Source organism: Elaeis guineensis, chromosome 6, assembly GCF_000442705.2.
Source record: "Elaeis guineensis isolate ETL-2024a chromosome 6, EG11, whole genome shotgun sequence".
Classification (NCBI taxonomy): domain Eukaryota; kingdom Viridiplantae; phylum Streptophyta; class Magnoliopsida; order Arecales; family Arecaceae; genus Elaeis; species Elaeis guineensis.
In genome coordinates, this window is record NC_025998.2 from 14842444 (window position 1) to 14870433 (window position 27990).

The 27990-nt window shown below is 44.6% G+C and overlaps 1 pseudogene; it reads left to right on the forward strand.

Moving 5' to 3' along the window:
- Positions 1-1430: 1430 nt before the first annotated feature.
- LOC105034250 (protein ACCELERATED CELL DEATH 6-like) lies at positions 1431-4778 on the forward strand (annotated as a pseudogene).
- Positions 4779-27990: the final 23212 nt, after the last annotated feature.

Consider the following 27990-nt stretch of genomic DNA (forward strand, 5'->3'; position numbering starts at 1 on the left):
TTGACCTATTTAATAAATGGGTTAAACGGATCGAGTCAGGTTACCTGTTTAATAAACAGATCGGGTTCAGATTGAAATTTTTAATCCGTTTAATAAATAGGTTAGGTTTGGATTGACGATTTTCTGATCCGATCCGCTCATGACCCGATCCAACCCGATTGTCATTCCTAATCTTTCTTCAAGGTCTGCTAGTAATAGTCCTATCTCAGCATGTTGCATGTTGTAGGCTAAGATCGTACTCCCAAATGATTTTTCCACATCCCTTAATGGACTTTATGGCTTCAGATCTTCTTCTCCATCATTTTCCTACAAACAACATGGATCTATTGCTATCAAAATCTGACCTGATAGAGTTGGCAATCTGGCGGATGGCTTATGGGTTTGCTCAGAGTGGGAGTCCAATCTATGAGTAAAGAAAATATTAGAGGCTGCCAAAATTGGCCGGTCGAGGATCCTCTGATGCCCAAGGTAGAGCTTTGGTGGAACGGAATAGAGAAAAGAAGATCAGAAGAGCAGAATAGCAGTAAGAGTCGATAGAAGAGCTATCAAGTAGATGAAATCACATGCATACGTGGATCCCTTGGCCCTATTTATGTAGAGGTGAGGGTGTCGTTCAATTACACTGGAGCTCTGAGATCAGCGGAGGGGATGTTATTGCCATCCTAATATGGAACCCATTAATTTCACTGTGCTATAACCGCGACTGCTGATCTGCCCAAATTTTTAATGTGCCTGCCACATATTGACTGGTCATTGGACGGTAGATCCAAGGGTAATAGCAGGTGGACGTCAATCTAGGCCATATCACCTATGAAACTATATTAAAAACAAATCCACCAATACATCATATAATCATATATATATATATATATATATATATATATATATATATATATATATATAGTATTATGCACTAAGGAAAATCAGCCTCTTGCTAGTTTGTTGGTTGAAGTTTAAACATAATTGCGCCTATGGTGCTGTAAGGGCAAAAAGTTAGCCATCATGGTAAAAGGTAAGAAAGAAAGAGAAAGAACAACGTGCCTATTGAACCAATACAAAAGATTATCCCACCATCTTTGTAATGAGCTGTACTACAGAGAAAAGAATATATCGATAGCCTCTAAATGGAGTTTAAGCACGGTTCTTGCGTCGCACTTTAATTTTTCTTTCTTGCTCCCCCTTCTAAACACTATTTTAGTATATTCTTTGTTCTTTGATAACAAACTGGGGCAAGCTTTTTCCTTCCTTCTCTTACATTAATATCCTTTGCCTGCCTTTTGTATGTCTTTTCTTGTAACCTCTTCTAATGTAAATGCTCCTTCATCAATAAATTTGGGTGGCTTTCTCCTCCCCTTCTATCAGAGAGAGATACATTGAGAGAGAGAGAGAGAGAGAGAGCAATCCTTGGAGCACACGAAGTTATTGAAACTATGGCCAAGGAGAGCATGACCAAAAAAACAATACAAATAGATTCCGATCTTGAAGTTTTTGGGAGCGAAGTCCCATCCTTCCATATAGACATGAATCCTAAATTGCTCGAAGCAGCAAGATCAGGAGACAAAAAAATTCTAGATGAATTACTGCAGCAAGGAGAATTTTGTTATGAAGATTCGATAGGGCAGATAGCAATATCAGTACCAGATGATGCTGCAACACAAAATTATACCAACTACTTCCTTGGAGTTACACCGGAAGGGAACACGTGGCTCCATATAGTTGCTAGCTGAGTACATGTGGAGCTTGCCATGGAGATATATCACAAAGAGAGATCTCTTTTGGTAGCACCTAATATGAGGCTCGACACTCCACTGCACTGTGCTGTAAGGGCTGGGAATGACAAGATGGTTTCCCTCATCATCGACTTCATGCGAGAGGATGGGATCGAAGCAAGGAGAGTGCTGAGGGCGAGAAATAGAGACGAGGACAATGCTTTGCATGAAGCTGCTCAATATGACCATGTGCACGTGGCTAAAGTACTAATGGAGCAAGATGCTGGACTAGCATCCATGCGGAATGGTGCCGGTATGTCTCCTCTCTATCTGGCCATCATGACAGGATCCTTCAATGTAGCCAAAGCATTGCTACAATCTTTCTCTAAGGAGAATAATGCTTCTCTAGCATCTTATGCGGGTCCGACAACAAAATGGCGTTGCATGCAGCAGTCCTCCTGAATCAAGGTAATTGAGAGCTCAAACCTTTTTTTTTTTTTTTTTTTTTTTTGAGAATGGGTGACTAGATCACCACCATTTCATTAGAAGTATGAAACCACCATTTTATTTATGAAATGGTCAGAATAGAAAAGCAAAAAGACAGGCTATAACAAACCATATAGCAAAACAATGTGTTTTAGGACCGTAAAGGCCAACTACTTTACAAACCCAGCAAAACAGATCTACATCACTTACCCAAAAAGAAAAAAAAAGGAAAGAAAAAAAAATGCACAAAGAGGAAAGCTCAGCCACCTTAGGAATCCCTTCCTCAACATCAAAAGACCTAGACTGAGAATTAACAACTACCCACCAAAATTGATCCTGGGAAGAACCCAGGCCTGAAATGATGATCTGCCCAAAAATCAAGTGGCCGGGATGTTGGCCGATCAGACATGGCCAATGGCTGCGGAGACATAGTCATCACGTGTATTAGCTTGGCCCTTTTCTTATCTGGTGCTTCCTGCTTCATTTAGGCTTCGTAAGGTTCGGTTGACATCTTTCCTTGATGGTTACCATGTCTAACTTCCCTTCTAACAAATAACACACTTTGATTTTTCTTTCTTTTTAGTATTTATATGACGATATTCCATTTGATTGAAAATCTTAGTAGATGCAAATGTAGAGCATAAAGCAAACGTATGCATGGAATATAATGCTCTTATCTCTTAATTTGTGAAAGCGCCATGAACATTGTATGACACAAGTACTCATGAGACCTTTCATGACACTTACGTGACAGAAATTACAGAAGATTTATTGCAACGGAATCCGGCGCTTGCCAAAAGTGCCGATTCCTCAGGGAGAATTCCTCTTCATTATGCAGCTTCACATGGTCATGATAATATGGTGAAGCTATTATTAGAGCACGATTCTTCTACTGCCTACCTATCAGATGCCGATGGCTCATATCCCATACATGCTGCAGCTATGGTGGGCAACATTGGCGGAGTTTCTCAGATTTTAAAACAGTGCCCGCATACAGATGACTTATTAGACAAGGAGGGGAAGAATTTTCTTCATGTCGCTTTTAAATGGAAAAGATTATATTTTGTCAGGGAAATGATCTCCAAGAGATCGGATCTCAGGAAGCTATTAAATGAGAAGGATAATAATGGGAATACACCGTTACACACAGCTGTTACAAATAGCGACCAATGGAGCGTGCATTTTCTTCTGCGGGACAAAAACGTACACCTCAACATTATCAACCACGACGGATTCACTCCTCTCGACTTAGTTTATTTAAAGTTGCGCAGAGGCCTGCACTTCCGGATGGTAAATTCTTAACGACCTCGTATATGTTTGGCTTGCTGACGGTAGAACAACAAGATAAAGTCAGACCAAATAAAATAGATTTCTTTCCTTGTATACTTCTGCCATGCATCGATCGTAGGCTTTCGTTTCTCTCTCACCCACACACGGACACAAGAACATTCATGTTTGGAACATGCATAAGCACTTTTCTTCAATTCACGTAGGAACTCCTAGATATTTTTCTGGACACAAACAAGCATTCCTTAGGATAATAAATAGTAATGTTATTAAAGAGACTTCGTTTCGCCGGTCGGCACCTTTTAGCCCTTTATATGTGAAGAGATTCAGAATTACTTTACCTATCGTAGCCCCAACAACCAAAAATTTTCATAAATAAATAAATAACATCACCAACTGGGATGCTTACTCGCAAGAGGTCCAATTTTATTGTATCCTAACATGTACGGTTCTCAATCTTTCAACTGATATCTCTTTTTACGTTCAAAAATTTTTCTTGTACCCAAGCACGCAGATGATTGCATTGCCAGCTGCTTGGCTTTAACAAAGAGTCTGTTCGGTCCACGGGAATTACGCGACTTAAAAATGGTTGGGTTATCCAGGGATGAGGGCAAAAAGAAACCATTCGGCGATGATAGGATTGAAGAAAAATCATCCGGCAATGAGGCCAAAGAAATCAAGAAAGATTTGGATTTATCGAGAAATCTCGGGATTGCTTCGGTGCTGATTGCTACAGTCACATTTGCTGCTGGTTTTACTCTTCCGGGAGGGTATATAGCTGATGATCATCCTAGCCGTGGCACAGCAGTTCTCGCAAAAGAGTATGCTTTCAAGGTATTTCTAACCTCAGATGCCTTCTCGTTGTTCTGCTCCATTGCAGCCACATGTTGGCTCATGTATGCAGGAACGTCGACGGTTGATAGTTATACTCGCACAAAAGCCCTTTTTGGGGCTTTGAGTTGTCTATGGGTGGCATTTGCTGGCATGTCCGCTGCATTCGCGATGGCTATATACGTAGTGTTGGCTCCAACTTCTACGAGTATCAGCATTCTTTTATGCATCATTGCTCTCGGAACGCCTCTTTTTGTTCATATGATAGCAAATTATGAGCACTATAGTTTGCTGAAAACAGTACGAATTAGGCAAGGATATAGACAGTGTATTTGGCCAACCGTACACACGCATGTTAAGAAACGTCTTGGTGGAAAGTTGCTGGCCAGTAACAGAGTGATCATTTATTTTCTGCTTCACACATTGGGCAGTTATGCTTTCTTTTTCCTACTGGGGATGCTCTAGGTGTGTAAAAATCAAAATTATTGGACGAAGCGGTTGCCAGCATGTACGGCTAGCAGAAGTCCAAAGAAAAGCGCGTATATTGCACTGGGATTTTTTTTTTTTTTTTTCGCATGTAAAATTTACTATCTTTGGAGGTGGCGATAAAAAATTAGCTTTCAAAAAAAAAAAAAAACTCTCTTTCTTCAACCTTCTATGACCGAGCAATGATCACAACTTCACTGGGTTTGAGATAGAGTTACTGAATTTGCACTCTTGGCACTGGATCCTCTATAGATATTCATCTGGGATATTCAATGGTATCAGTGTGGCGCATATTCTGATACTAGCACTCGGTATAAAGAACATATCGAACCTCAGTAACTTATCAATATGGTATGATACGTCTCACATGAGATGGTACAATGTATTGCAAATCATAACTCTCTCATGATGCTACAACAAGTGATCTTGAGGACCACGCTAAATCTTTTGTAGTGAGCTATGTTGCTGCCAGGAGTTGATCTGGCTCAACCTGATAAGCTAGAGTCGAGATGAAGAGAGAGAGGCTATCACAGGATGCTGGTTGAGATCTTCAGATTAAATACCCACTTTGAATCCACAGTCAATCCTACGCACCGGATCTTGCAACACCACTAAAGACAAAAAGTCCTCATACTGGGAGTATCTCCGACGGTGGATCCTCCGATGCCTAAGTCTGTCCTCGCGGAAGCAAATAAAAGAGGTCTGAGCTCTAAGAGACAATTTAGTAGTAAGTCGAGCATGAAGTGGAATGGACTGAGGTGGAGAGATAGATAGTGGAGATTTAGTGGATGCCATGTGAGAGGTGATGTTCTTCGATGGGGTCAAAGTTGCTCAGAGCTTTGTGAACAAGTAAATCCAATTTGTATGGAATCGATCTCTAGGAGACGGCATGCAAAGTAAATTTTTACTTACTCGAAGGTCCTAGGGAGTTCGTATTGGATTTTCACAAGGTGCTCATGCATGTACATTTCAAAATTTTTTTGAAAATACAGTAGAACAATAAATTAAAACCTTTTTAATCTAGAACATGCATACATCCAAGGCCTCAAAATCTAGTTCATGTGCAAAAAATAATATATGCTTATTTTAATCTGAAAATAAAATATGTAATCAGATCACATACCTATTTCGTTTTTTTTTCCTCAAATTTAGATCTAGAAGATCAATAGATTATATCTTAACCATGTAAATATCCGGTCTCTACGGGTATCCACTCAAGATCAACCAAGATTGATCCTTTTGATGCAGATATTCTTCTTTAAGTTGGATCTTCTTGCGAATCTGAACCAAGTCTAAATCTTTGATCAACTCTTGATCTCTCTTTGATCTTTTTTCCTCTTTTTCTTCTTAATCTCCCTTTCTTGATCTTTGAAGCAACTAAGACGCAGAAATCAGATTGGAAGAGGGGACACCCAACCTTCTTGGGCTTGGGATGCCCAACCTCCTTGGGCATGAGAACTAGAAGAGGGAGAAAGAGGGGGCATGGAGCCTGCAGAAGAGGCTTAGGATGATATGAAAATTTTGGTTAAAAGACCTAGAGAATGGTCTCTTAAATAGAGGAGTTTTTAAAGTCTGAACCGAAATCAATTTTGATGTCAAACACTTCTTTTAATCGCATTAGGACTCCTCTTTATGCTTATCTTTTGTCCACGCCTAATGAGATAAGGGTTGGCGCCCTCTTAGGGTTTCTCCATGCACAAAAGAGAGGAGGGCGCACTAATAGAGGAGTTTTTAAAGTCCTAACCGAAATCAATTTTGGTGTGAAACACTTCTTTTAATCGCATTAGGACTCCTCTTTATGCTTATCCTTTGTCCACGCCTAAAGAGATAAGGGTTGGCGCTCTCTTAGGATTTCTCCATGCACAAAAGAGAGGAGGGCATGCGCTCCCTCTCCTTTCTTTCTTTCTCATGCCGTCCCAATATATGGGTGCGCCCAACTTGATCTCATCAAGTGGCACGCCCCTTGATTAAATCCAGACCATCAAAGAGTTAGTTGGGGGATTAAGCCCCTTAATGAGTTGACACAAACCATTTGGGGCCCAACATTTGGAGCCCATTGAATCCAATTCAATTATGTTCAATGCAGGTATTTAATTTGGATTAATTCTTATCAAATAAGCATTTCAAATCTGAAGAAGAATTGGATTTAACCATGTGTTAGCAAGGTTCTCCTAAACTCAATAGGATTTTCTAAATCCTAATCCAATTGTGACTTCATAAGTTCAATTATTCAATCCAAATCAAATTTCTTTATTGTGTGACCTCGTAAGTTTAATTCTACCTGGTATTGAGATATACCATGATCTCTATCATAGTATCATTGAAACTCTTTTCAATAGATCAGAATGATTCTACTTTCACTCAATAAGGATCGTTGATCTAAAATAATTCTAATGAGATTTCACAATCCATCAGTAACACCTAGCAGTATATAGTGGCAATCCAATAGAATCGAATAAAGAATCTCTAGGTGTAGTTCTTATGCGATTCAATCCCTTTATCGTGAGTTCCAACTTGATGGCAATAATGGATAAACCATCAAATCTCAACATGAGTCATATGATAGATTCAATTAGCTAAAGTCCAATAGTGATTCTCATAAAAACTTCTTTCCATCAATCACATTGCTATGGCCACAGACTTAAGATTAACCTCTCAAATTTCATAGGACTACTTCTTTCTATCAAGATTGATAGATTCCATCTAGATGCTCATTTTACTCCTAAGTGGATCAACTATCGCTAACATATACTACAAAGACTCAAATGGCTAAGAGGTCATGTTTCTGTGTAGTTAAACTCCAACAACCTCACTATGAGCAATCGTGGTACTACAGATCAAAAAATCATTCACACAACACAGCATGAGATGATCACTGATGATTGAATAGAAATTCACGTGATCTATCATATAGTCACGTTCAGTACTAGTTCTCTAACAACTATCCGCACTTGCCGCTTAGTGTCTTTATAGACTAGAGACTCATCTATCTCAAAAAAAATGATCCATATGTCAATCTATCCGAATCGATCATCATCTCCATGATGATACTATGATCGAAAATAATTTAAAAATTAATTATACATATCTCTAATTTTCAACTCTTTGAGAATATATATCATAAGTATTAATTCTTTAAACGATTCAAGGACACATCTCACTTGAATGAAAAATAAAAACCATCTTTTAATTGATCAAATCAATATTTTAAGTATAAATTTTATCTTAAAAAAATATAATATTTGTCATATTGATTTCTAGGACATACTTCTAATAATCTCTCACTTGGACTAAAGCCAATCGCTATTAATCTAAGTCACATCTTCTCAAAGTGGATTTCAATCTTTGGTTGGCTCAATTGTTTTGTCAGTGGGTCTACCATATTATTCGTGAAATCTACTTTTCACACTTCGATACAATTCTTCTTGAGATAATCGCATATGATGTGGAACCGCCGCTCGATGTGCTCAAATTTTTGATAAGACTTGAGCTCCTTAGTAAGTGCTATGGCTCATTGTTGTCACAATATAATGGTATGGCATTTGATATCATTACACCAAACTCTGCGATAAATTTTTTAAACCAAAAGCCTTTCTTTGCAGCATCCGAAGCAACGACATACTCAGCTTCCATGGTCAAATCTGCTATAATGGGTTGCTTGAAACTCTTCTAGCTAACTACACCATCATTGCACACGAATAATATCTTGATTTAGATTTTCTATCATCAAGATCAGATATGAAGTCTAAATCAGTATATCCCTCAACCTGCAACTCTGACCCTCCTCCAAAGATCAAGAACAAACCTTTAGTTCTTTTCAAGTAGTTAAAGATATTCTTCACAGCTATCCAGTGCTCCTCATCTGGATTCGACTGATGCCTGCTCGTGACGCTCACAGCAAGGATAATATTAGATCGAGTACATAGTATGATATACATGAGGCTCCCTATCATCGAGATATAAGAATCCTACTCATACGGTGAATGTGGTTGACACATCATCTTGAAAAGATAAATACATGCCTAAGAGGTAGAAGTCTCCTTTTAGAGTTTTTCATGCTGAACATTTTTAATACTTTTTCTATTTACAGCTTTTGTGATAGGTCTAGTATCCTTTTAGATCTATCCCTATAGACCTTTATTTCAAGAATATAGGATACTTCTCTAGGTCTTTCATAGAGATTTCTTTGAATAACCATCTTTCGATCGAGATCAGCATAAGAATATCATTCCTAATAAGGAGGATATCATTCATGTATAGTATGAAAATGTTATTATGCTCCCACTGACCCTTTTGTATACACAGATTTTTTTTTTATTTTTGATGAAATCAAATGATTTGATCGCATCATCAAAATGAAGGTTTCAAGTTCGAAAGCTTGCTTTAACCGTATATGGACCTTTGTAGCTTGCAAACTTGCAATCTCCATCATCGAAAGTAAAATCTAAAGGTAGCTCCATATATCTTCCTAAGATATCCATTCAAGAAAGTAGTTTTCACATCTATTTGTTAGATTTCATAATCATAATAAACTACAACAGAAAGCAGAGTGCAGATTGATTTAAGCATGACTACAAACAAGAAGGTATCCAAATAGTCAATGTTTTGTGCTAACTATAACTTTTGCCACAAGTCTAGCTCTATAATCTCTACCTTACCATCTGCATCTATTTTTTTTTTTAGATTTATTTACACCCAATAGGTACTATACTCTTTGGTGGATCCATTAAGATCCATACTTGATTCGAGTGTATTGAGTCAATTTCTAACTTCATTGCATCTAACTATTTTTCAGAATCGATGTCAGATATCACCTCGTTAAAGATATTCGGATCATCTTCATAACCTTTATCTCCCATTAGGAATATTTCTCTAGATCCTCTGTAAGTATATCCACATATTTTTAAAAAGACGAAAGATCCTACTAGATCTATGAGGTGCTGGAGGAACATTAACTATTGACTCATTAATTATAGGTTCTTGAGGATATATAGCTCATTGCTCTTCAAAGACCTCTTCGAGCTTAATTAACCTCCCACTGCCACCATTCTGGATAAACTATTTTTCTAAGAATGTGGCATGACGACTCACAATCATATTATGATTATGTGAAAAATAAAAAGTATCTTATGAATTCTTTTAGATATCCTATAAAGCAAGCTATGACAAATCTATCCTCTAATTTGTCAGTCATCTATCTTTTTACATAAGCTGGATATCTCCAACTCTTTAGATAATCTAAACTCAACTTCTTACCATTCTATATCTTATATAGTATGGTAAGAACAAATTTAGAAGGAATCTTATTTAATAAATATATTATGGTTAATAAAATATATTCCTAAAAGTATAAGGATAAATCAATGAGCTCATTATGGATCTAACCGTATCTAATGGGGCCATATTCCTCCTTTCGGATATTCTACTGAGTTAAGGTGTACCAGAAGAAGTCCATTGACAGACTGTCATTGTCCTTAAGATAATCTAAAAATTTTTGACTAAGATATTCCTCTCCTCAATCAGATCAAAGAACTTTAAGGGGTTTACTTGTTTGTTTCTCTACTTTATTTCTGAATTCTTTGAACTTTTCAAAAGCTTCAGACTGTGTCTCATCAAAAGCATATATACATACCATGAAAAATTATCGATAAAGATAATAAGTAGTTATAACCATCCCTGACCTGTACATCAAATGATCCACATACGTCAGTATGTACTAGGGCAAGTATCTCAGGACCCTTTCTCCATATCATACAAAGTGTAACTTGATCATTTTTTCTTGAAAGCAAGATTCACAAGTTGGATATGACTCAAAATCAAAAGAGTCAAAATCTTATCTTTTTTTCAATTTGTTTATCCTGTCCTCTCCAATATAGCCAAACCTAGGTGCCATATATACTTCGATTAACTTTATCTCTAGGTCTCTTTTAACCTACAGTACTCACTACTTGCTCGTTTATATCTATATTTGTATTAACATGCAAGTGATAAAGACTGTCAATTAAAAAATATGTACAATCAATTTATTTCATAAATAAATAAAATAAAAAATTTATTAAAATAAAAATCAAATCCATCCTGTGCTAGTACAGATACGAAAATCAAATTTCGTCTAGCTACAGATATAAAATAATAATCTTTTAAATAATCTAAAGCCTGATGGTAATCAAAGAGGGTAGGTGCCAACGACTTCTGCAGTAATCTTTGCTCTATTATCGATCCGAATGATCATGTCACATTGCCTCAACCTTTACTTTCTATTAGGCCCTGCATTGAAGTACATATATGAGTACTAGAATCAGAGTCTAATACCCAACTAGAAGTAGAAGAAATTATTATGTTAGATTCAATTATGAGCAAACTAGACATACCTTCCAAAGATGTGTCACCCATCTTGGTCCTCAGACTTTTCAGGTATAGTGGACAGTTCTTCCTCCAATGATCATCAACGCTATAGTGAAAATACTTTTTTTTGTCTATAGCCTTCTTTGGAGTTTTCTTTTTTGGCCTGTTCTCCTTCTTTACTTCTTCATAGGCTTATTCTTTTTTTTCTTCTAAATAGACTTTCTCTTAGAAGATGCCTGCTCCACAGTGAGAATAGTGTCCCTTGAACTTTTCAAGATTTTTTATTAGTGACCAACATGTTGATCAGTTCGAATAAAATACAATCCAACTTGTTCATATAAAAATTTATGATAAATTGACTATATGAACTCATAAAGAATTGCATAATCAAATCCACTTGTAATTTTTTTTGCATTATTAGTCCAAGCTTCTCAAACTCCTCAAAGTCCTTGATCATTATCAAACAATATTCATGGACCGACTGTCCTTTATACATTTTTATGTTAAAAAATCTCTCAAACAATTTAAAATATGCTGTCCAACTTTACTCACCATACAACTTTAGCAGGTGAGTGACATCGTTGGCATAGGTATGTGCTCATACTAGCTCTACAACTTATTTGACATGGAAGCCAGCACATAGTACTTAATCCGACTATCATCATTAGTCTATTTGTCAAATGTTGCTCTCTGCTTAGCACTAGGATGACTTGGAAAAATTGAGAGATCCTGATCAAGTACATATCCTAATTTCTCCGATATCAAGACAATCTTAAGGTTTTGAGCCAGTCTTTAATATTAATTCCAATCAAATGATTGGATTTAAAAATATGGACTAGAGGGTAAGCTGACATGGTTTAACTGGAGAATAGAGATTCAAGTTAGATATTTATACTTAAAATTTATATTTGCTCTATAAACTTTAAGAAGCAAATAGACTCCCACTATTTTTTGGATCCCTACACTTTCTAGTAGAGAAACGAAAATCTTAATGCATGCTGTGGTCCTACTAATGCCGTGCACCTCACCTGACAGTTATTGGTAATATGTATACCGATGCATAAATAACTCTTTATCTAGATGTTTCTCTAAGCATGTCGCAGCGACTTGATCTCTAAGTTATATGGGCTCACTTGACAGTTATTGACCACACTCCTTGTTAAGTCTGACCTATTATTCACTAGCAAGTGCAAAGCCATCATTGGATCCCTCATCTGACAGATATTAAGCCAACTCTATCTTTCTTCTGAAGTAATTTTTTGCTAATAGAGTGATTGCTATTTTCGATGCAACTGAACCACTGTGACCAGTCGAGAATAATCAACACCAGTAGCACGCCTGCACATTTACAATATTGCAAAACCTCTAGACTTAATATTTAGGAGATTTGGTTTAGATCATCAATCATCAAATGACTGATCTAATTGGCATAGGCTAAATCAAACTATCAAGCAACTATATTAAAAATACAATCTTTCAAATTGGCCAGATAAGTGAAGATCGACAGGAGGCTTCCCCTTAATGGATTAAGGGTCCTAATTAAGTAACCACCTCTCAATTCTAATACTACTGTTGGATTTTCACGAGATGCTCATGCATATAGATTTTAAACTCTTTTGAAAATATAGTGAATAATAGATTAAATTTTTTTTTAATCTAGAACATGAATACATCAAAGTACCTAAAGATCTAGTTCATATGCAAAAAATAATATGTACTAATTTTTATCTGAAAATAAAATATCTAATCAGATCACATATCTGTTTCCTTTTTTTTTCTCAAATCTGGATCTAAAAAATGAATAGATTCTATCTAAGCTGCATAAATATCTGATCTCTATAGGTATTCACTCAGGATCAACTAGGATTGGTCCTCTTGATGCAGATCCTCCTTTAAGTTGGATCTTCCTGCGAATCTGAATCAAGTCTGAAATCTTTGATCAATTCTTGATCTCTTCTTGATCTTCTTTTCCTCTTCATCTTCTTGATCTTCCTTTCTTGATCTTTGAAGCAACCAAGAAATCAGATTGGAAGAGGGGATGCCCAACCTTCTTGGGCATGAAATGATGGGACGGCAACCTCAGGCATGAGAACTAGAAGAGGGAGAAAGAGGGGGTGTGGAGGCTATGGAAGAGGATTAGGATGATCTAAAAATTTTGGTTAAAAGACCTAGAGAAAGGTCTCTTAAATAGAGAAGTTTTTAAAGTCCTAACCAAAATCAATTTTGGTGTGAAATACTTCTCCTAATCGCATTAGGACTCCTCTTTATGCTCATCCTTTGTCCATGCCTAATAGAGATAAGAGGGCATCAACTCTTGGCACCCTCTTAGGGTTTCTCCATGCATAAAAGAGAGGAGGGTGTGTGCCCCCTCTCCTTCTTTATTTCTTTCTCATGCCATCCCAACATATGGGCATGCCCCAACTTGATCTCATCAAGTGGCACGCCCCTTGATTAAATTCAGGCCATCAAAGAGTTAGTTGGGGGATTAAGCCCCTTAATGACTTGATCCAAACCATTTGGATGCCCAACATTTGGAGCCCATTGAATCCAATTCAATTAGGTTCAATGTAGATATTTGATTTGGATTAATTCTTATCAAATAAGCATTTCAAATCTAAAAAGAAATTAGATTTAACTATGTGCTAGCAAGATTCTCTTAAATCCAATATGATTTCTTTAAATCCTAATCTAATTGTGACTTTATAAGCACAATTGTTTAATCCAGATCAAATTTTTTGTTGCGTGATCTCATAGGTTCAATTCTGTCTAGTAGTGAGATATATCATGATCTTTATCATAGTATCATTGAAAATCTTTTCAATATGTCAGAATGATTCTACTCTCACTTAATAAGGATCGTCGATCCAGAACAAGTCTAGTGAGCTCTTACAATTCATCAGTGATACCTAACAGTATATAATGACAACCCAATAAAATCGAATAAAAAACCTTTAGGTGTAGTTCTCATGCAATTTAGTCCCTCTATCGTGAGTCCCAGCTTGATGACAGATCATGGATAAATCGTCAAACCTCAACATGAGTCATATGATAGATTCAATTAGCTAAAGTCCAATAGTGATTCTCATGAAAACTCTTTTTCATCAATTACACTGACCTCTCAAATCCCATAAGACTACTTTCTATCAAGATCAATAGATTCCATCTAAATATCCATCCTACTCCTACAGTAAATTAACTATCGCCAACATATATTATAAGGACTCAAGTGGCTAAGAGGCTATATTTCTGTGCAGTCAAACTCCAACTATCTCACTATGAGCAATCATGGTACCGTAGATCAAAGGACCATTCATACAACTACAGCATCAAGATAATCACTGACGATTGAATAAAAATCTGTGTGATCTCTCATATAATCACATTCAGTACTAATTATTCTCTAACAACTATCCGTACTTATCATTCAATATCTCTACACTGTAGAATAGAGACCCATCTATCTCGAAGGAAGCAATTCGTACACCAGTCTATCCGAATCGATCACAATCTCCATGATGATACTATGATTGAAAATAATTTAAAAATTAATTATATATGCCTCTAATTCTCAACTCTTTGAGAATATATATCGTAAGCATTAATTCTTTGAACGATTTAAAGACACGTCATACTTGAATAAAAAATAAAAACTATTTTTTTATTGATCAAATCAATATTTTAAGTATAAATTTGTATCCTAAAAAAATATAATGTGTCTGCCATATTGACTTCTAAGACATACTTCTAATAGTCTGAATTTCATAGACGAAAATAGATACATATCATCTGAGGGAATACATGGCATTCCCCCTAGAGTCATAGAGACGTGCTATGGTTGTTAGAGGATAACGGCTTCATACATTATTGAATTTTGTTGGGTATAAAATACCCTCAGCCGAAGTTCTTAACAGGATTGACCCTCCCAAGACTCCTCCAGCTCTCGACCGCAGATGGTATCTCCCCGGACTCCTCCAACAGCCGGATTCCCACCGTGCTGACTGAATTCTCCCGACGGACGAACTCCCACTACACCACCCGAGATCCTTCAACATTAGTTCCTCCAGTTATCTATTAAACTGCCCGAAGCGCTCACTAAGCTCCGCCGCCAGCCGACTTTCTACGACTATCAGCTGCTCTCCGAATCCCTTTCAGACTTCTTCCAGCCAGGTTCAACTCCAATCCGAACTACTCCGGACTCCACCAACGACTGAACTTCTCCAACGGTAGGTTCCTACAACTACCAGATCTCGGCCCGGACTCCTACGGAAGCCGGATCTCATCCCCGACCTCGACTGTGGAAAGGCTTCACCCGAACTCCTATGGGAGCCGGGCTCCGTCCACGACCCCGATTGCTGGTAAACTTCGTCCGGACTCCTAAGGGAGCCGGACTTCATCCCTGACTTTGATTGCAGGTTGACTCAGCCCGGACTCCTACGGGAGCCGGATCTCATCCCCGACCTCGACTGCAGAAAGGCTTCGTCCGGACTCCTACGGGAGCCGGGCTCCGTCCACGACTCCGATTGCTGGTAAACTTCGTCCGAACTCCTAAGGGAGCCGGACTTCATCCCTGACTTTGATTACAGGTTGACTCAGCTCAGACTCCTACGGGAGTCGGATCTCGTCCCCGACCTCGACTACGGAAAGGCTTCGCCCGGACTCCTACGGGAGCCGGGCTCCGTCCTCGACCTCGATTGCTGGTAAACTTCGTCCGGACTCCTAAGGGAGCCAGACTTCATCCCTGACTTTGATTGCAGGTTGACTCAGCCCGGACTCCTACGAGAGCTGGATCTCGTCCCCGACCTCGACTACGAAAAGGCTTCGCCAGGACTCCTACAGGAGTCAGGCTCCGTCCTCGACCTCGATTGCTGGTAAACTTCGTCCGGACTCCTAAAGGAGCCGGACTTCATCCCTGACTTTGATTGCAGGTTGACTCAGCCCGGACTCCTACGGGAGCCGGATCTCATCCCCGACCTCGACTACGGAAAGACTTCGCCCGGACTCCTATGGGAGCCGGGCTCCGTCCTCGACCCCGATTGCTGGTAAACTTCGTCCGAACTCGTAAGGGAGCCGGACTTCATCCCTAACTTTGATTGCAGGTTGACTTCGTCCGGACTCCTACGGAAACTGTACTTCGTCCCAAACCTCAACTGCTGGAAGGCTTCGCCCGGACTCCCATGGGAGTCGGGCTCCATCCTCGACCTCGACTGTGGGAAGACTTCGCCCGGACTCCTACGGGAGCCGAGCTCCGCCCACGACTTCACTTGCAGGTAAACTCCATCCGGACTCCTACAGGAGCCGGACTTCGTCTCTGACCTTGATTGCAGATGGACTTCGACCGAACTCCTACGGGAGCCAGATCTCATCTCCGACTCCAGCTACAGGCAGACTTCGTCCGGACTCCTACGGGAGCCGGACTTCATCCCCAACCTCAACTGCTGGAAGGCTTCGCCCAGACTCCCATGGGAGCCGGGCTCCATCCTCGACCTCGACTGCGGGAAGACTTCGCCTGGACTCCTACGAGAGCCGAGCTCCGCCCATGACTTCACTTGCAGGTAAACTCCGTCCGGACTCCTACGGGAGCTGGACTTCATCCCTGACCTTGATTGCAGGTGGACTTCGATCGGACTCCTACGGGAGCCAGATCTCGTCTCCGACTCCAGCTACAGGCAGACTTCGTCCGGACTCCTACGGGAGCCGGACTTCGTCCCCAACCTCAACTGCTGGAAGGCTTCGCCCAGACTCCCATGGGAGCCGGGCTCCGTCCTCGACCTCGACTGCGGGAAGACTTCGCCCGGACTCCTACGGGAGCCGAGCTCCGCCCACGACTTCACTTGCAGGTAAACTCCGTCCGGACTCCTACGGGAGCCGGACTTCATCCCTGACCTTGATTGCAGGAGGACTTCGACCGAGCTCCTACAGGAACCAGACTTCGCTTCCGACTCCAGCTACAGACTCCAACCGAACTTTAGCCGACGAGACTGGACCCCCTGACAGACCGTAGTAATGGCCACGACTCTGCTCCATTTCCTGTGACGGATTTCGCATGGCTCCATCACTCCCTGGCAGACCGCAATAATGGCCACGACTCTGCTCCACTTCCTGCGATGGATTTTGCATGGCTCCATCACTCCCTGGCAGACCGTAATAATGGCCATGATCCTGCTCCACTTCCTGCGATGGATACTACGCGATTCCTCCATCCTATGGCAAGTCACGACAACGGACGCCGCTCCATTCCCCACGGCAGACTCCACGTGGCACATCCCGATGATAGCCATAGGTCCACTCCACTACTCTTCGCAACAAACTCCGTCTGATCCTGGGCAGCCCACTGCCAGACGGTTACAGATATCGCTATCAGTCTGCTGCCCTCCCCCGCCTATAAAAAGGGGGCCCCAGATACGTTATTCTCTAAGTTCTATTTTTCTATCCCAAAACTCTGCTAAAATTTTCGTTCGAGCACTCCATTCTTGTTGAGGCAGAGAACTGACTTGAGCGTCAGAGGGTCTTGCCGGAGCAACCCCACCTCCGGTTTAGACTTCTTTTGCAGGTCCCGACGGCGACCGTGACCCCCACAACTCCAGCTTCTCCGACGCAAGTAGATTTTTGCACCAATAGGATTGGCGCTAGAGGAAGGGCTGTCTTCGCAATACCCTTGTTCTTAAAGGAGCACTCAACGGGACCGCCTCTGGCCATCTTCTCCGATGTCCACTCCTCCTTCCCCCACTTGATCTCCGCCTGATGCCTCCCCGCAAGGCATCCACACGACGATCCACGGCCTCCGCGACTAGATCTCAGGCTCCGGTCTCACCTCCAGTCTCCCAGCCTCTACCTCCTCCCCCGGCAATGGTCGCCGGCATGGAACGGTCGGACAATCAATCTCCGACGGATTTTGCCAACACCATCTCGGGAGGATCCCGGCAGGAAGCAACCAACATACTGGCCGTACCCTCCAAGTGACAAAAGATTGAGGAGCCCATAACCTTTACTGAAGAAGATGCTCAGGGAGTCCAATTCCCTCATAACGATGCGGTTGTGGTTTCCTTGAATATAGCAAACTACGACGTCCGCCGCATCCTTGTCGACAATGAAAGTTCGGCCGATATTTTGTTCTACGATGTCTTTTCGAGAATGTCCATCCTTGACGGCCATTTGAGGCCGATTACCTCCCCTCTAGTAGGGTTTACCGGCGATGCTGTCCCGATGGAGGGAATGGTAACTTTGAATGTAGCTGCGGGTCAATATCCAAGACAATCCAGGGCCTTGGTGAATTTTTCGATGGTGAAGGCACCGTCAGCCTACAATGCAATCTTCGGACGATCTGACCTCAATGCTCTCCGAGCTGTCGTGTCAACCTACCATTTGAAGTTGAAATTCCCCACCAACCAGCGGATCGGAGAGGTCCGAGGAGACCAAGCCCTGGCCAGACACTGCTACCACATAGCCTTGCAAAGAAGCGACCAATCCGACCCCTGTCCAGTTGATGGGTTGGATGCTCGCGATGACCTCACTGAAGAGAGGGGCGGTCCAATTAAAAATCTGGTACCGATCCCTTTGAACGACGGAAATGCGAAGCATGTGGCGATGATCGGCTCCAACCTCGGGGAAGAGGTGCGGATGCATCTCATCGATTTTCTACGAAAGAATGCGGACGTCTTTGCTTGGGTTCCGACGGACATGCCAGGGATCGACACAGAAGTCATGGAGCACCGCTTGGCCGTTGATCCCAACCATCGACCGACGAAAGAAAAAATCCGAGGTCATGCACCAGAGAGGCAGAAGACGATAGTCGAGGAAGTGGACAAACTCCTTAAGGCCGGATTCATTAGGGAAGTCAATTATTCTGATTGGATTTCCAACGTTGTCCTAATCAAGAAAGCAAACGGCAAGTGGAGGATGTGCATAGACTTCAAAAAACTGAATAAAGCCTGCCCCAAGGATAGCTACCCCCTATCCAGAATCGATCAACTGGTGGACGCGATCTCGGGCCATGAGCTCCTCACCTTCATGGATGCCTTCTCCGACTATAATCAAATCAGGATGGCGTCGAAAGATGAAGAAAAGACTGCTTTCATTACTAACCGTGGCCTTTACTGTTACAGGGTCATGCCTTTCGGCCTCAAAAATACAGGCACAACCTACCAGCGGTTGGTGAACAAAATCTTCAAGGAGCAGATCGGCCGCAACATGGAGGTCTACATGGACGATATGCTCGTAAAAAGCAAATCTTCTATGAACCACGTCGCAGACCTCGAAGAGTCCTTCAGCGCCCTCCGAAAATATAAAATGAAGTTGAACCCGACTAAATGTGCTTTCGGAGTGACCTCAGGAAAGTTCCTGGGCTTCATGGTATCAGGGCGTGGAATTGAGGCCAATCCGGAGAAAATTTGCACCATCCAGAAGATGACCGCTCCAAGGTCGATAAAAGAGGTTCAACGCCTTACAGGGAGGGTAACAGCCCTGAATCGCTTTATCGCAAGGTCGGCCGAACGGTGCTTACCCTTTTTCTAAACTCTCAAACAGCCGAAGAACTTCTGTTGGACCCCTGAGTGCCAACAGGCATTCGAAGAACTAAGGAGCTACCTCGGCTCACCCCCGCTGTTGGCAAAGCCAGAGCCTGGAGAGAAACTATTTCTGTACCTGATGGTCTCTCCCATGACCCTTGCGGCAGTCCTTGTCAAAGAAGAAGCAAAAGTCCAACGGTCGATCTACTACGTTAGTCGTGCGTTGAGAGACGTCGAGACCAGGTATACCAAATTAGAAAAACTGACTTACGCCTTGCTGATTGCAGCCCGGTCCGACCCTATTTTCAAGGGCACACCGTAACGCTGCTCACCGACTAACCGATCAAGACGATTCTGCACCGAGCGGATGCCTCCGGGAGGATGGCAAAATGGGCGATCGAGCTCACAGAATTTGACATCAATTATCGACCCAGGCCAGCAGTGAAGGCCCAGATATTGGTAGATTTCATAGTAGAGTGTACTATCCCAAAGGAGGCCGAACCTGAACAATGCGAAATTGACGGCCCAAAATCCCGACCGAACTCCCCCAAAGAAGAGGCAGATCCCTCTGGTTGCTTTTGGGCCCTCTACATGGATGGGTCTTCTAATATGTCCGGCACAGGCACGAGCCTGATCTTGATCAGTCCAGAGGGAGTCATCGTGGAATACGCTCTGCGCTTCGAGTTCTCCGCAACAAACAATGGAGCAGAATATGAAGCTCTGATCGCAGGACTGAGGATCGTCAAAGAGCTGGGGATAGATCGGCTCCAGGTCCACAGCGACTCTCAACTAGTAGTGGGACAGGTCAATAGAAACTACGAAGCGCGGGAGGACAGCATGGCTAAATACCTTGAAAAGGTAAAGGAGCTCATCCCCGCCTTCAGCAGCTTCGACATCAGACAGATTTCGAGGTTGAAAAATATCAGGACTGACCTTCTCTCAAAGATGGCAACGCTGGCTCTGACCGAATTGCCCAAGGACGTTCTCTTTGAAGTTCTAAAGTGCTCGAGTATGGAAGAATCGCGGCCCGTGATGGAAATTGACCACGAGCCCAGCTGGATCGACCCACTGATAACCTATCTCAGAGATGGGGTTCTCCCCCAGGATGCAAAAGAGGCTCGGAAGCTCAGAAATCGAGCCTCCCGATACGTCCTTTATAAGGGCAAGTTGTACAAGAGATCATACTCTTTGCCCCTTTTGAAATGTCTCTGGCCTTCGGAAGCTGACTACACCTTGTGGGAGGTGCATGAAGGAATCTGCGAAAACTATTTGGGAGCTAGATCTTTGTCCCACAAGTTGCTCCGCCAAGGATATTACTGGCCGACAATGCATCATGACTCGATTGAATATGTCAGAAAGTGTGATTGATGCCAGAGATATGCCAATATCCAAAGATAGCCAGCCACCGAGCTTACGCCCTTGAGTGCCCCATGGCCTTTTGCGCAATGGGGGATGGACATCCTTGGACCCTTTCCCATGGCGTCGGGGTAGAGGAAGTTTCTCTTTGTAGCGATCGACTACTTCACCAAATGGGTTGAAGCCGAACCACTAGCAAAAATCACAGAAGTAAAAGTGCAAGATTTCGTCTGGAAGTCAATCATATGCAGGTTCGGTCTGTCCAGAACCCTAATCACTGATAATTGGCTTCAATTCGTGGGAGCAAGATTCGCTGAATTCTGTAAAGATCTAAATATCTCCCACAACTTCATATCGATAGCCCATCCTCAGGCGAACGGCGAAGCTGAGGTGACTAACAGAACCCTTCTGCAGGGGATCAAGATAAGACTTGAAAAGACGAAGGGAACTTGGGTGGACGAACCTTATCATGTGTTGTGGGCGTATCGAACTACCCAAAGACTGCCCACGGGGGAAACCCCCTTTGCTTTAGCCTTCGGAATGGAGGCCATCATCCCAATTAAGCTTAAACTCCCATCGGCACGAGTCGTGGCGTTCGACGAACATCAAAATTTGCAAGGTCTTAAAGCCAACCTCGACTTGCTAGAAGAAAAGTGGGAGGTAGCTCAAGTTCGAATGGCAGCCTACAGACAGAAAGTCGCTCGCTATTACAACTCCCGGGTCAAGAACAAAGTCTTTAGAGCAGGAGATCTAGTGCTTCGATGAGCCACTGTCTCCAACCTCAAGATCGAGGGAAGCTCGCCCCAAACTGGGAAGGCCCGTATGAGGTCAAAGAAGTAGTCCGGCCCGAAACTTATTATCTCAAGGAGCTCAGAGGAGCAGACCTCCCGCGACCATGGAGCTCGAAAAACTTACGGATGTATTACCAATGATTTTATTTTAAACAAAAGTTGCATATCTACATGTCTCCCCTCTTGGCACTATCTTATATCGATAGGGCAGTCCAAACAAACTGTATCGGAAGCAGGAGGAAAACTTCATCTCGACAAAGTCGAAGGTCCGGTTCTCTTTAGACCGGATGGGGGAGAGGTCCTGCAACGCCCATATGCGCCCCCACAGCCCTGTTAGGGATAGGAGGAGATCCTCGTCCTAACTTGAACAAAGTCGAAGGCCCGGTTCTCTTTAGATCGGATGAGGGGAGAGGCCCTGCAACACCCATATGCGCCCCCACAGCCCTGTTAGGGACAAGAGGAGAACCTCGCCCTAACTTGAGCAAAGTCGAAGGCCCGGTTCTCTTTAGATCGGATGGAGGGAGAGGCCCTGCAACGCCCATATGCGCCCCCACAGCCCTGTTAGGGACAGGAGGAGAACCTCGCCCTAACTCGAGCAAAGTCGAAGGCCCGATTCTCTTTAGACCGGATGGGGGGAGAGGCCCTGCAACGCCCATATGTGCCCCCACAGCCCTGTTAGGGACAGGAGGAGAACCTCGCCCTAACTCGAGCAAAGTCGAAGGCCCGGTTCTCTTTAGATCGGAAGGAGGGACCTTCCCCAGCGGCCCCTTCGCAATAAGGCTCCGTCCAGACTCCTACGAGAGCCGGACTTCATCCCCGACTTCGATCGTCGGTAAACTCCGTCCGGACTCCCACGGGAGCCGAACTCTGTCTCCAACTTCAACTACAGACACGCTTCGTCCGGACTCCTGCAGGAGCCAGACTCCATCTCTAACTTCGGCTGCAGGCAAACCCCGTTCGGACTCCTATGGGAGCCGAACTTCGCCCTCGACTTTGATCGAAAGAAAACTCCGTCCGGACCCCCATGGGAGCCGGACTCCCGTAGCCCCACCAAAAGTGGAGGAAAAATTCTACTCGAAAAAGAAAAAGGGAAGAGGGGCTAAAAAGGAAGGCGATGGACTACAGACAGCGTCAAAGACGCAGAGGACCCCGTCTCAGTAAGGATTAGGGTTCTTATCAAGGACCCCAGCTCTCAAGAAAGCTCTCAACACAAGCCCGAGATGAAACTTCCTCGGGGTGATGAAAGATCAGACCTCCGAGTCCGAGCCCGGGTGGGGGGCACCAAACCCGAGCAGCCCCAGACAAATTTACGACCACGGATGAAAAGGATGGGTCGATACGATGGCAATCAGGTACCTCTGAATGATGCGAGGGCCGAAAAGAAGCTCGGCAAGCGATAATTCGATGCATAAGTATAAGTAGCAAAAATTTCTCTTCTCATATTATTCATCCAATATACATTATAGGGCCATTAAGGTTGAAGGAGAAGGATAACTGAAAGGCAAAGCGACGTGACGACTACCGGTAATCTACGGACGACGTCAAAAAAAAAAAAAAAAGAAGGAAGGGGAAAAAGAAGAGAAATAGAGAGAAGGGAATACAACAATAACAATGATAAAGGAAAAAAATTCGGTAGACAACAGTTCGACGCAAAGTGCGGACGAAGTAACAAAATCTCCTTCTCATTCTTCGATTAACAAGTTGTATGTTACAAGACCCGGAGGGCCAGAGAAAGAAAACATTATTACAAAACTCGAAAGGGATACACCGGAGGCCACTTCAAGCTGTAGACTTCTCTTCTCGGTTCTGTCCTTCCCAGCAGTATTTTTCAGTACGTGTGATAAGCCTCTCGGCTCTCGCCCCCTGCCTCATTCCGCTCCACCTCCAAAATCCCAATCCTAGGGGGAAAAGGATGGGATAGAATTCAAGGAGCAGCAAAGGCAACGGCAGCGGTGACGACGACCTGTTTCAAGAAGAACCAGGGTTACCCCAGAGGCAGCAATGGCGTCGGAGACATGCGCCACCACCGTGTGCTCCGCGACAACCACCGTCCTAGGTGTCCCGGCAAGGTCGGCATGCGCTACTTTCACCGTCCCCGCAATGAGTTCTACTGCCCCACCGGCGGTGCCGACCGCCTCTGGTCCCTCGGCCCCAACGACATCAAGGATCCCGCCACGGCTTGTGACGACAGCTCTGCCCCCTTTACCGGTGTCGCCCCGTTCAGCTACTCTGAAGTTTTCAGGCGGAATGCCTTCACCGGTTGTCCCCGTTATTAAACCCCTGTCGTTGAAGGAATTCTCCCTCGAGCCTCCTTTAAGGTGACGAAAACCCTCAGCGGTAGTTTGACAACTGAAGAACTCGTAGACCGCTGTTCTCCTCCTCGCACTCTTCCTAGTCCGTGGCATCCTCTCGAGGTTGGTCTCCGGGGCGGAGGTCCCGGCGGGAGAACCCCTCGGAGGGACTCGGGGGACCGAAGACGACGGAGAGCCGGTGGAGATGGCAAGGACCGGCGCAAAGGATGCTCGGAGTCGGAAGGGGCACCGATGGAGTGGCTGAGTGGCTTGGCTCTCCGGCGGAAGAAAGGCGTCAACCCACAGGCAAGGTGAAGCCCCCGAAGGAAAGGCGGGGGCTTAAATAGGCAACAGAGCCTGGCGCAGTTATGGTGGCAGACGTCCCTAGGCCAACCAGTACCCACCACGTGTCCCACTCACCGCGGCATAGGGTTGACCGTTCGCGAATTTTTATGGCGTGACGCTAAGGATCGCGTTCTGGTGGGAATTCTGAAAAGACTTTTCGGGTCGCCCTAATCGAAAAAAGGCTCCAGCACGCGTGCATTTAATACCAAAATATCTGAGGACGATCGCGCGCGGACATCGAGGGAGCAACTTCGGCTGTGACAATCTTTCTGTACTTCGTTCGAAATTCGAACTCGAAAATAGGGAGACTGGTATTAGGTATAAAATACCCTCAGCCGAAGTTCTTAATAGGATTGACCCTCCCAAGCTCCTCCAGCTCTCGACCGCAGATGGTATCTCCCCGGACTCCTCCAACAGCCGGATTTCCACCGTGCTGACTGAATTCCCCCGACGGACGAACTCCCACTACACCACCCGAGCTCCTTCAACATGAGTTCCTCCAGTTATCTATTAAACCGCCCGAAGCACTCACTAAGCTCCGCCGCCAGCCGACTTTCTACGACTATCAGCTGCTCCCCGAATCCCTTCCAGACTTCTTCCAGCCAGGTTCAACTCCAATCCGAACTACTCCGGACTCCGCCAACGGCTGAACTTCTCCAACGATAGGTTCCTACAACTACCAGATCTCGGCCCGGACTCCAACAGGAGCCGGATCTCGTCCCCGACCTCGATTGCGGAAAGGCTTCGCCCGGACTCCTATGGGAGCCGGGCTCCGTCCACGACCCCGATTGCTGATAAACTTCATCCGGACTCCTAAGGGAGCCGGACTTCATCCCTGACTTTGATTGCAGGTTGACTCAGCCCGGACTCCTATGGGAGCGGGATCTCGTCCCCGACCTCGACTACGGAAAGGCTTCGCCCGGACTCCTATGGGAGCCGGGCTCCATCCTCGACCTCGATTGCTGGTAAACTTCGTCCGGACTCCTAAGGGAGCCGGACTTCATCCCTGACTTTGATTGCAGGTTGACTCAGCCCGGACTCCTACGGCAGCCGGATCTCATCTCCGACCTCGACTACGAAAAGGCTTCGCCCGGACTCCTACGGGAGTCAGGCTCCGTCCTCGACCCCGATTGCTGGTAAACTTCGTCCGGACTCCTAAGGGAGCCGGACTTCATCCCTGACTTTGATTGCAGGTTGACTCAGCCCGGACTCCTACGGGAGCCAGATCTCATCTCCGACCTCGACTACGGAAAGGCTTCGCCCGGACTCCTACGTGAGTCGGGCTCCGTCCTCGATCTCGATTGCTGGTAAACTTCGTCCGAACTCCTAAGGGAGCCGGACTTCATCGCTAACTTTGATTGCAGGTTGACTTCGTCCGGACTCCTACGGGAACCAGACTTCATCCCCAACCTCGACTACTGGAAGGCTTCGTCCGGACTCCCATGGGAGTCGGGCTCCGTCCTCGACCTCGACTGCGGGAAGACATCGCCCGGACTCCTAAGGGAGCCGGACTTCATCCCTGACTTTGATTGCAGGTTGACTTCGTCCGGACTTCGTCCCCAACCTCAACTGCTGGAAGGCTTCGTCCGGACTCCCATGGGAGTCGGGCTCCGTCCTTGACCTCGATTGTGGGAAGACTTCGCCCGGACTCCTACGGGAGCCGAGCTCTGCCCACGACTTCACTTGCAGGTAAACTCCTTCCGGACTCCTACAGGAGCCAGACTTCGTCCCTGACCTTGATTGCAGGTGGACTTCGATCGGACTCCTTCGGGAGCCAAATCTTGTCTCCGACTCCAGCTACAGGCAGGCTTCATCCGAACTCCTACGGGAGCCGAACTTCGTCCCCAACCTCAACTGCTGGAAGGCTTCGCCCGGACTCCCATGGGAGTCAGGCTTCGTCCTCGACCTCGACTGCGGGAAGACTTCGCTTGGACTCCTACGGGAGCCGAGCTCCGCCCACGACTTCACTTGCAGGTAAACTCCATCCGGACTCCTACGAGAGCCGGACTTCGTCCCTGAACTTGATTGCAGGTGGACTTCGACCGGACTCCTACGGGAGCCAGATCTCGTCTCCGACTCTAGCTACAGGCAGACTTCGTCCAGACTCCTACGGGAGCCGGACTTCATCCCCAACCTCAACTGCTGGAAGGCTTCGCCTGGACTCCCATGAGAGCCGGGCTCCGTCCTCGACCTCGACTGCAGGAAGACTTCGCCCGGACTCCTACGGGAGCCGAGCTCCGCCCACGACTTCACTTGCAGGTAAACTCCGTCCGGACTCCTACGGGAGCCGGACTTCATCCCTGACCTTGATTGCAGGAGGACTTCGACCGAGCTCCTACAGGAACCAGACTTCGCTTCCGACTCCAGCTACAGACTCCAACCAAACTTCAGCCGACGAGTCTGGACCCCCTAACAGACCGTAGTAATGGCCACGACTCTGCTCCACTTTCTGCGATGGATTTCGTACGGCTCCATCACTCCCTGGCAGACCACAATAATGGCCATGACTCTGCTCCACTTCCTGCGATGGATTTTGTGCGGCTCCATCACTCCCTGGCAGACCGCAATAATGGCCACGATCCTGCTCCACTTCCTGTGACGGATACTACGCAATTCCTCCATCGTATGGTAAGTCGCGACAACGGACGTCGCTCCATTCCCCGCAGCAGACTCCACGTGGCACATCCCGATGATAGCCACAGGTCTACTCCACTGCTCTTCGTAACAAACTTCGCCTGATCCTGGGCAGCCCACTGCTAGACGGTTACAGATATCGCTATCAGTCTGCTGCCCTCCCCCGCCTATAAAAAGGAGGCCCCAGATATGTTATTCTCTAAGCTCTATTTTTCTATCCCAAAATTCTGCTAAAATTTTCGTTCGAGCACTCCATTCTTGTTGAGGCAGAGAACTGACTTGAGCGTCGGAGAGTCTTGCCGGAGCAACCCCACCTCCGGTTTAGATTTCTTTTGCAGGTCCCGACGGCGACTACGACCCCCACAACTCCAGCTTCTCCGACGCAAGCAGATTTTTGCACCAACAAATTTATTAAAATTATGAATCTCACTAAGTAGGAGTAGGTATGGAGAATGGTTGGCTATTTGTCACCTAGTGAGCAAAAGAGTCCAGAACTCCTTCAGCATGACTGTAAAATTCCAGATGGCAGCATCTCGATGATTGCTCTAACATCCCTCAATGAGGACATGCGTCAGACTACCATTGGGTCACCAGCACCATGGTGAATGAGTCATCTTTGAGTGTATCGATTTTCTCCCACTTCCAAGGCCAAGGCATCTTTTGGCTCGGGTGAAGGAAGTAGAAGATACTTTTGTGTTTACCACAGTGTTGGTAGCCAATGCTTCAGGTGGACTCTTTTGCTTCTCTGAGGCTAATACAGATGGGATTCCTCAAAGTGAAGCCATGTTGGGACATGCCTCGAGCAACACATCGGATGAAATGAGTCTTGACGTCAAACACCATCATGGCTGTCTTTCGAGAGGTGCTACTTGAGAAGATGATTGGATGCATGCATTTATGGAGGATGTACACTTACCTCCTTTTC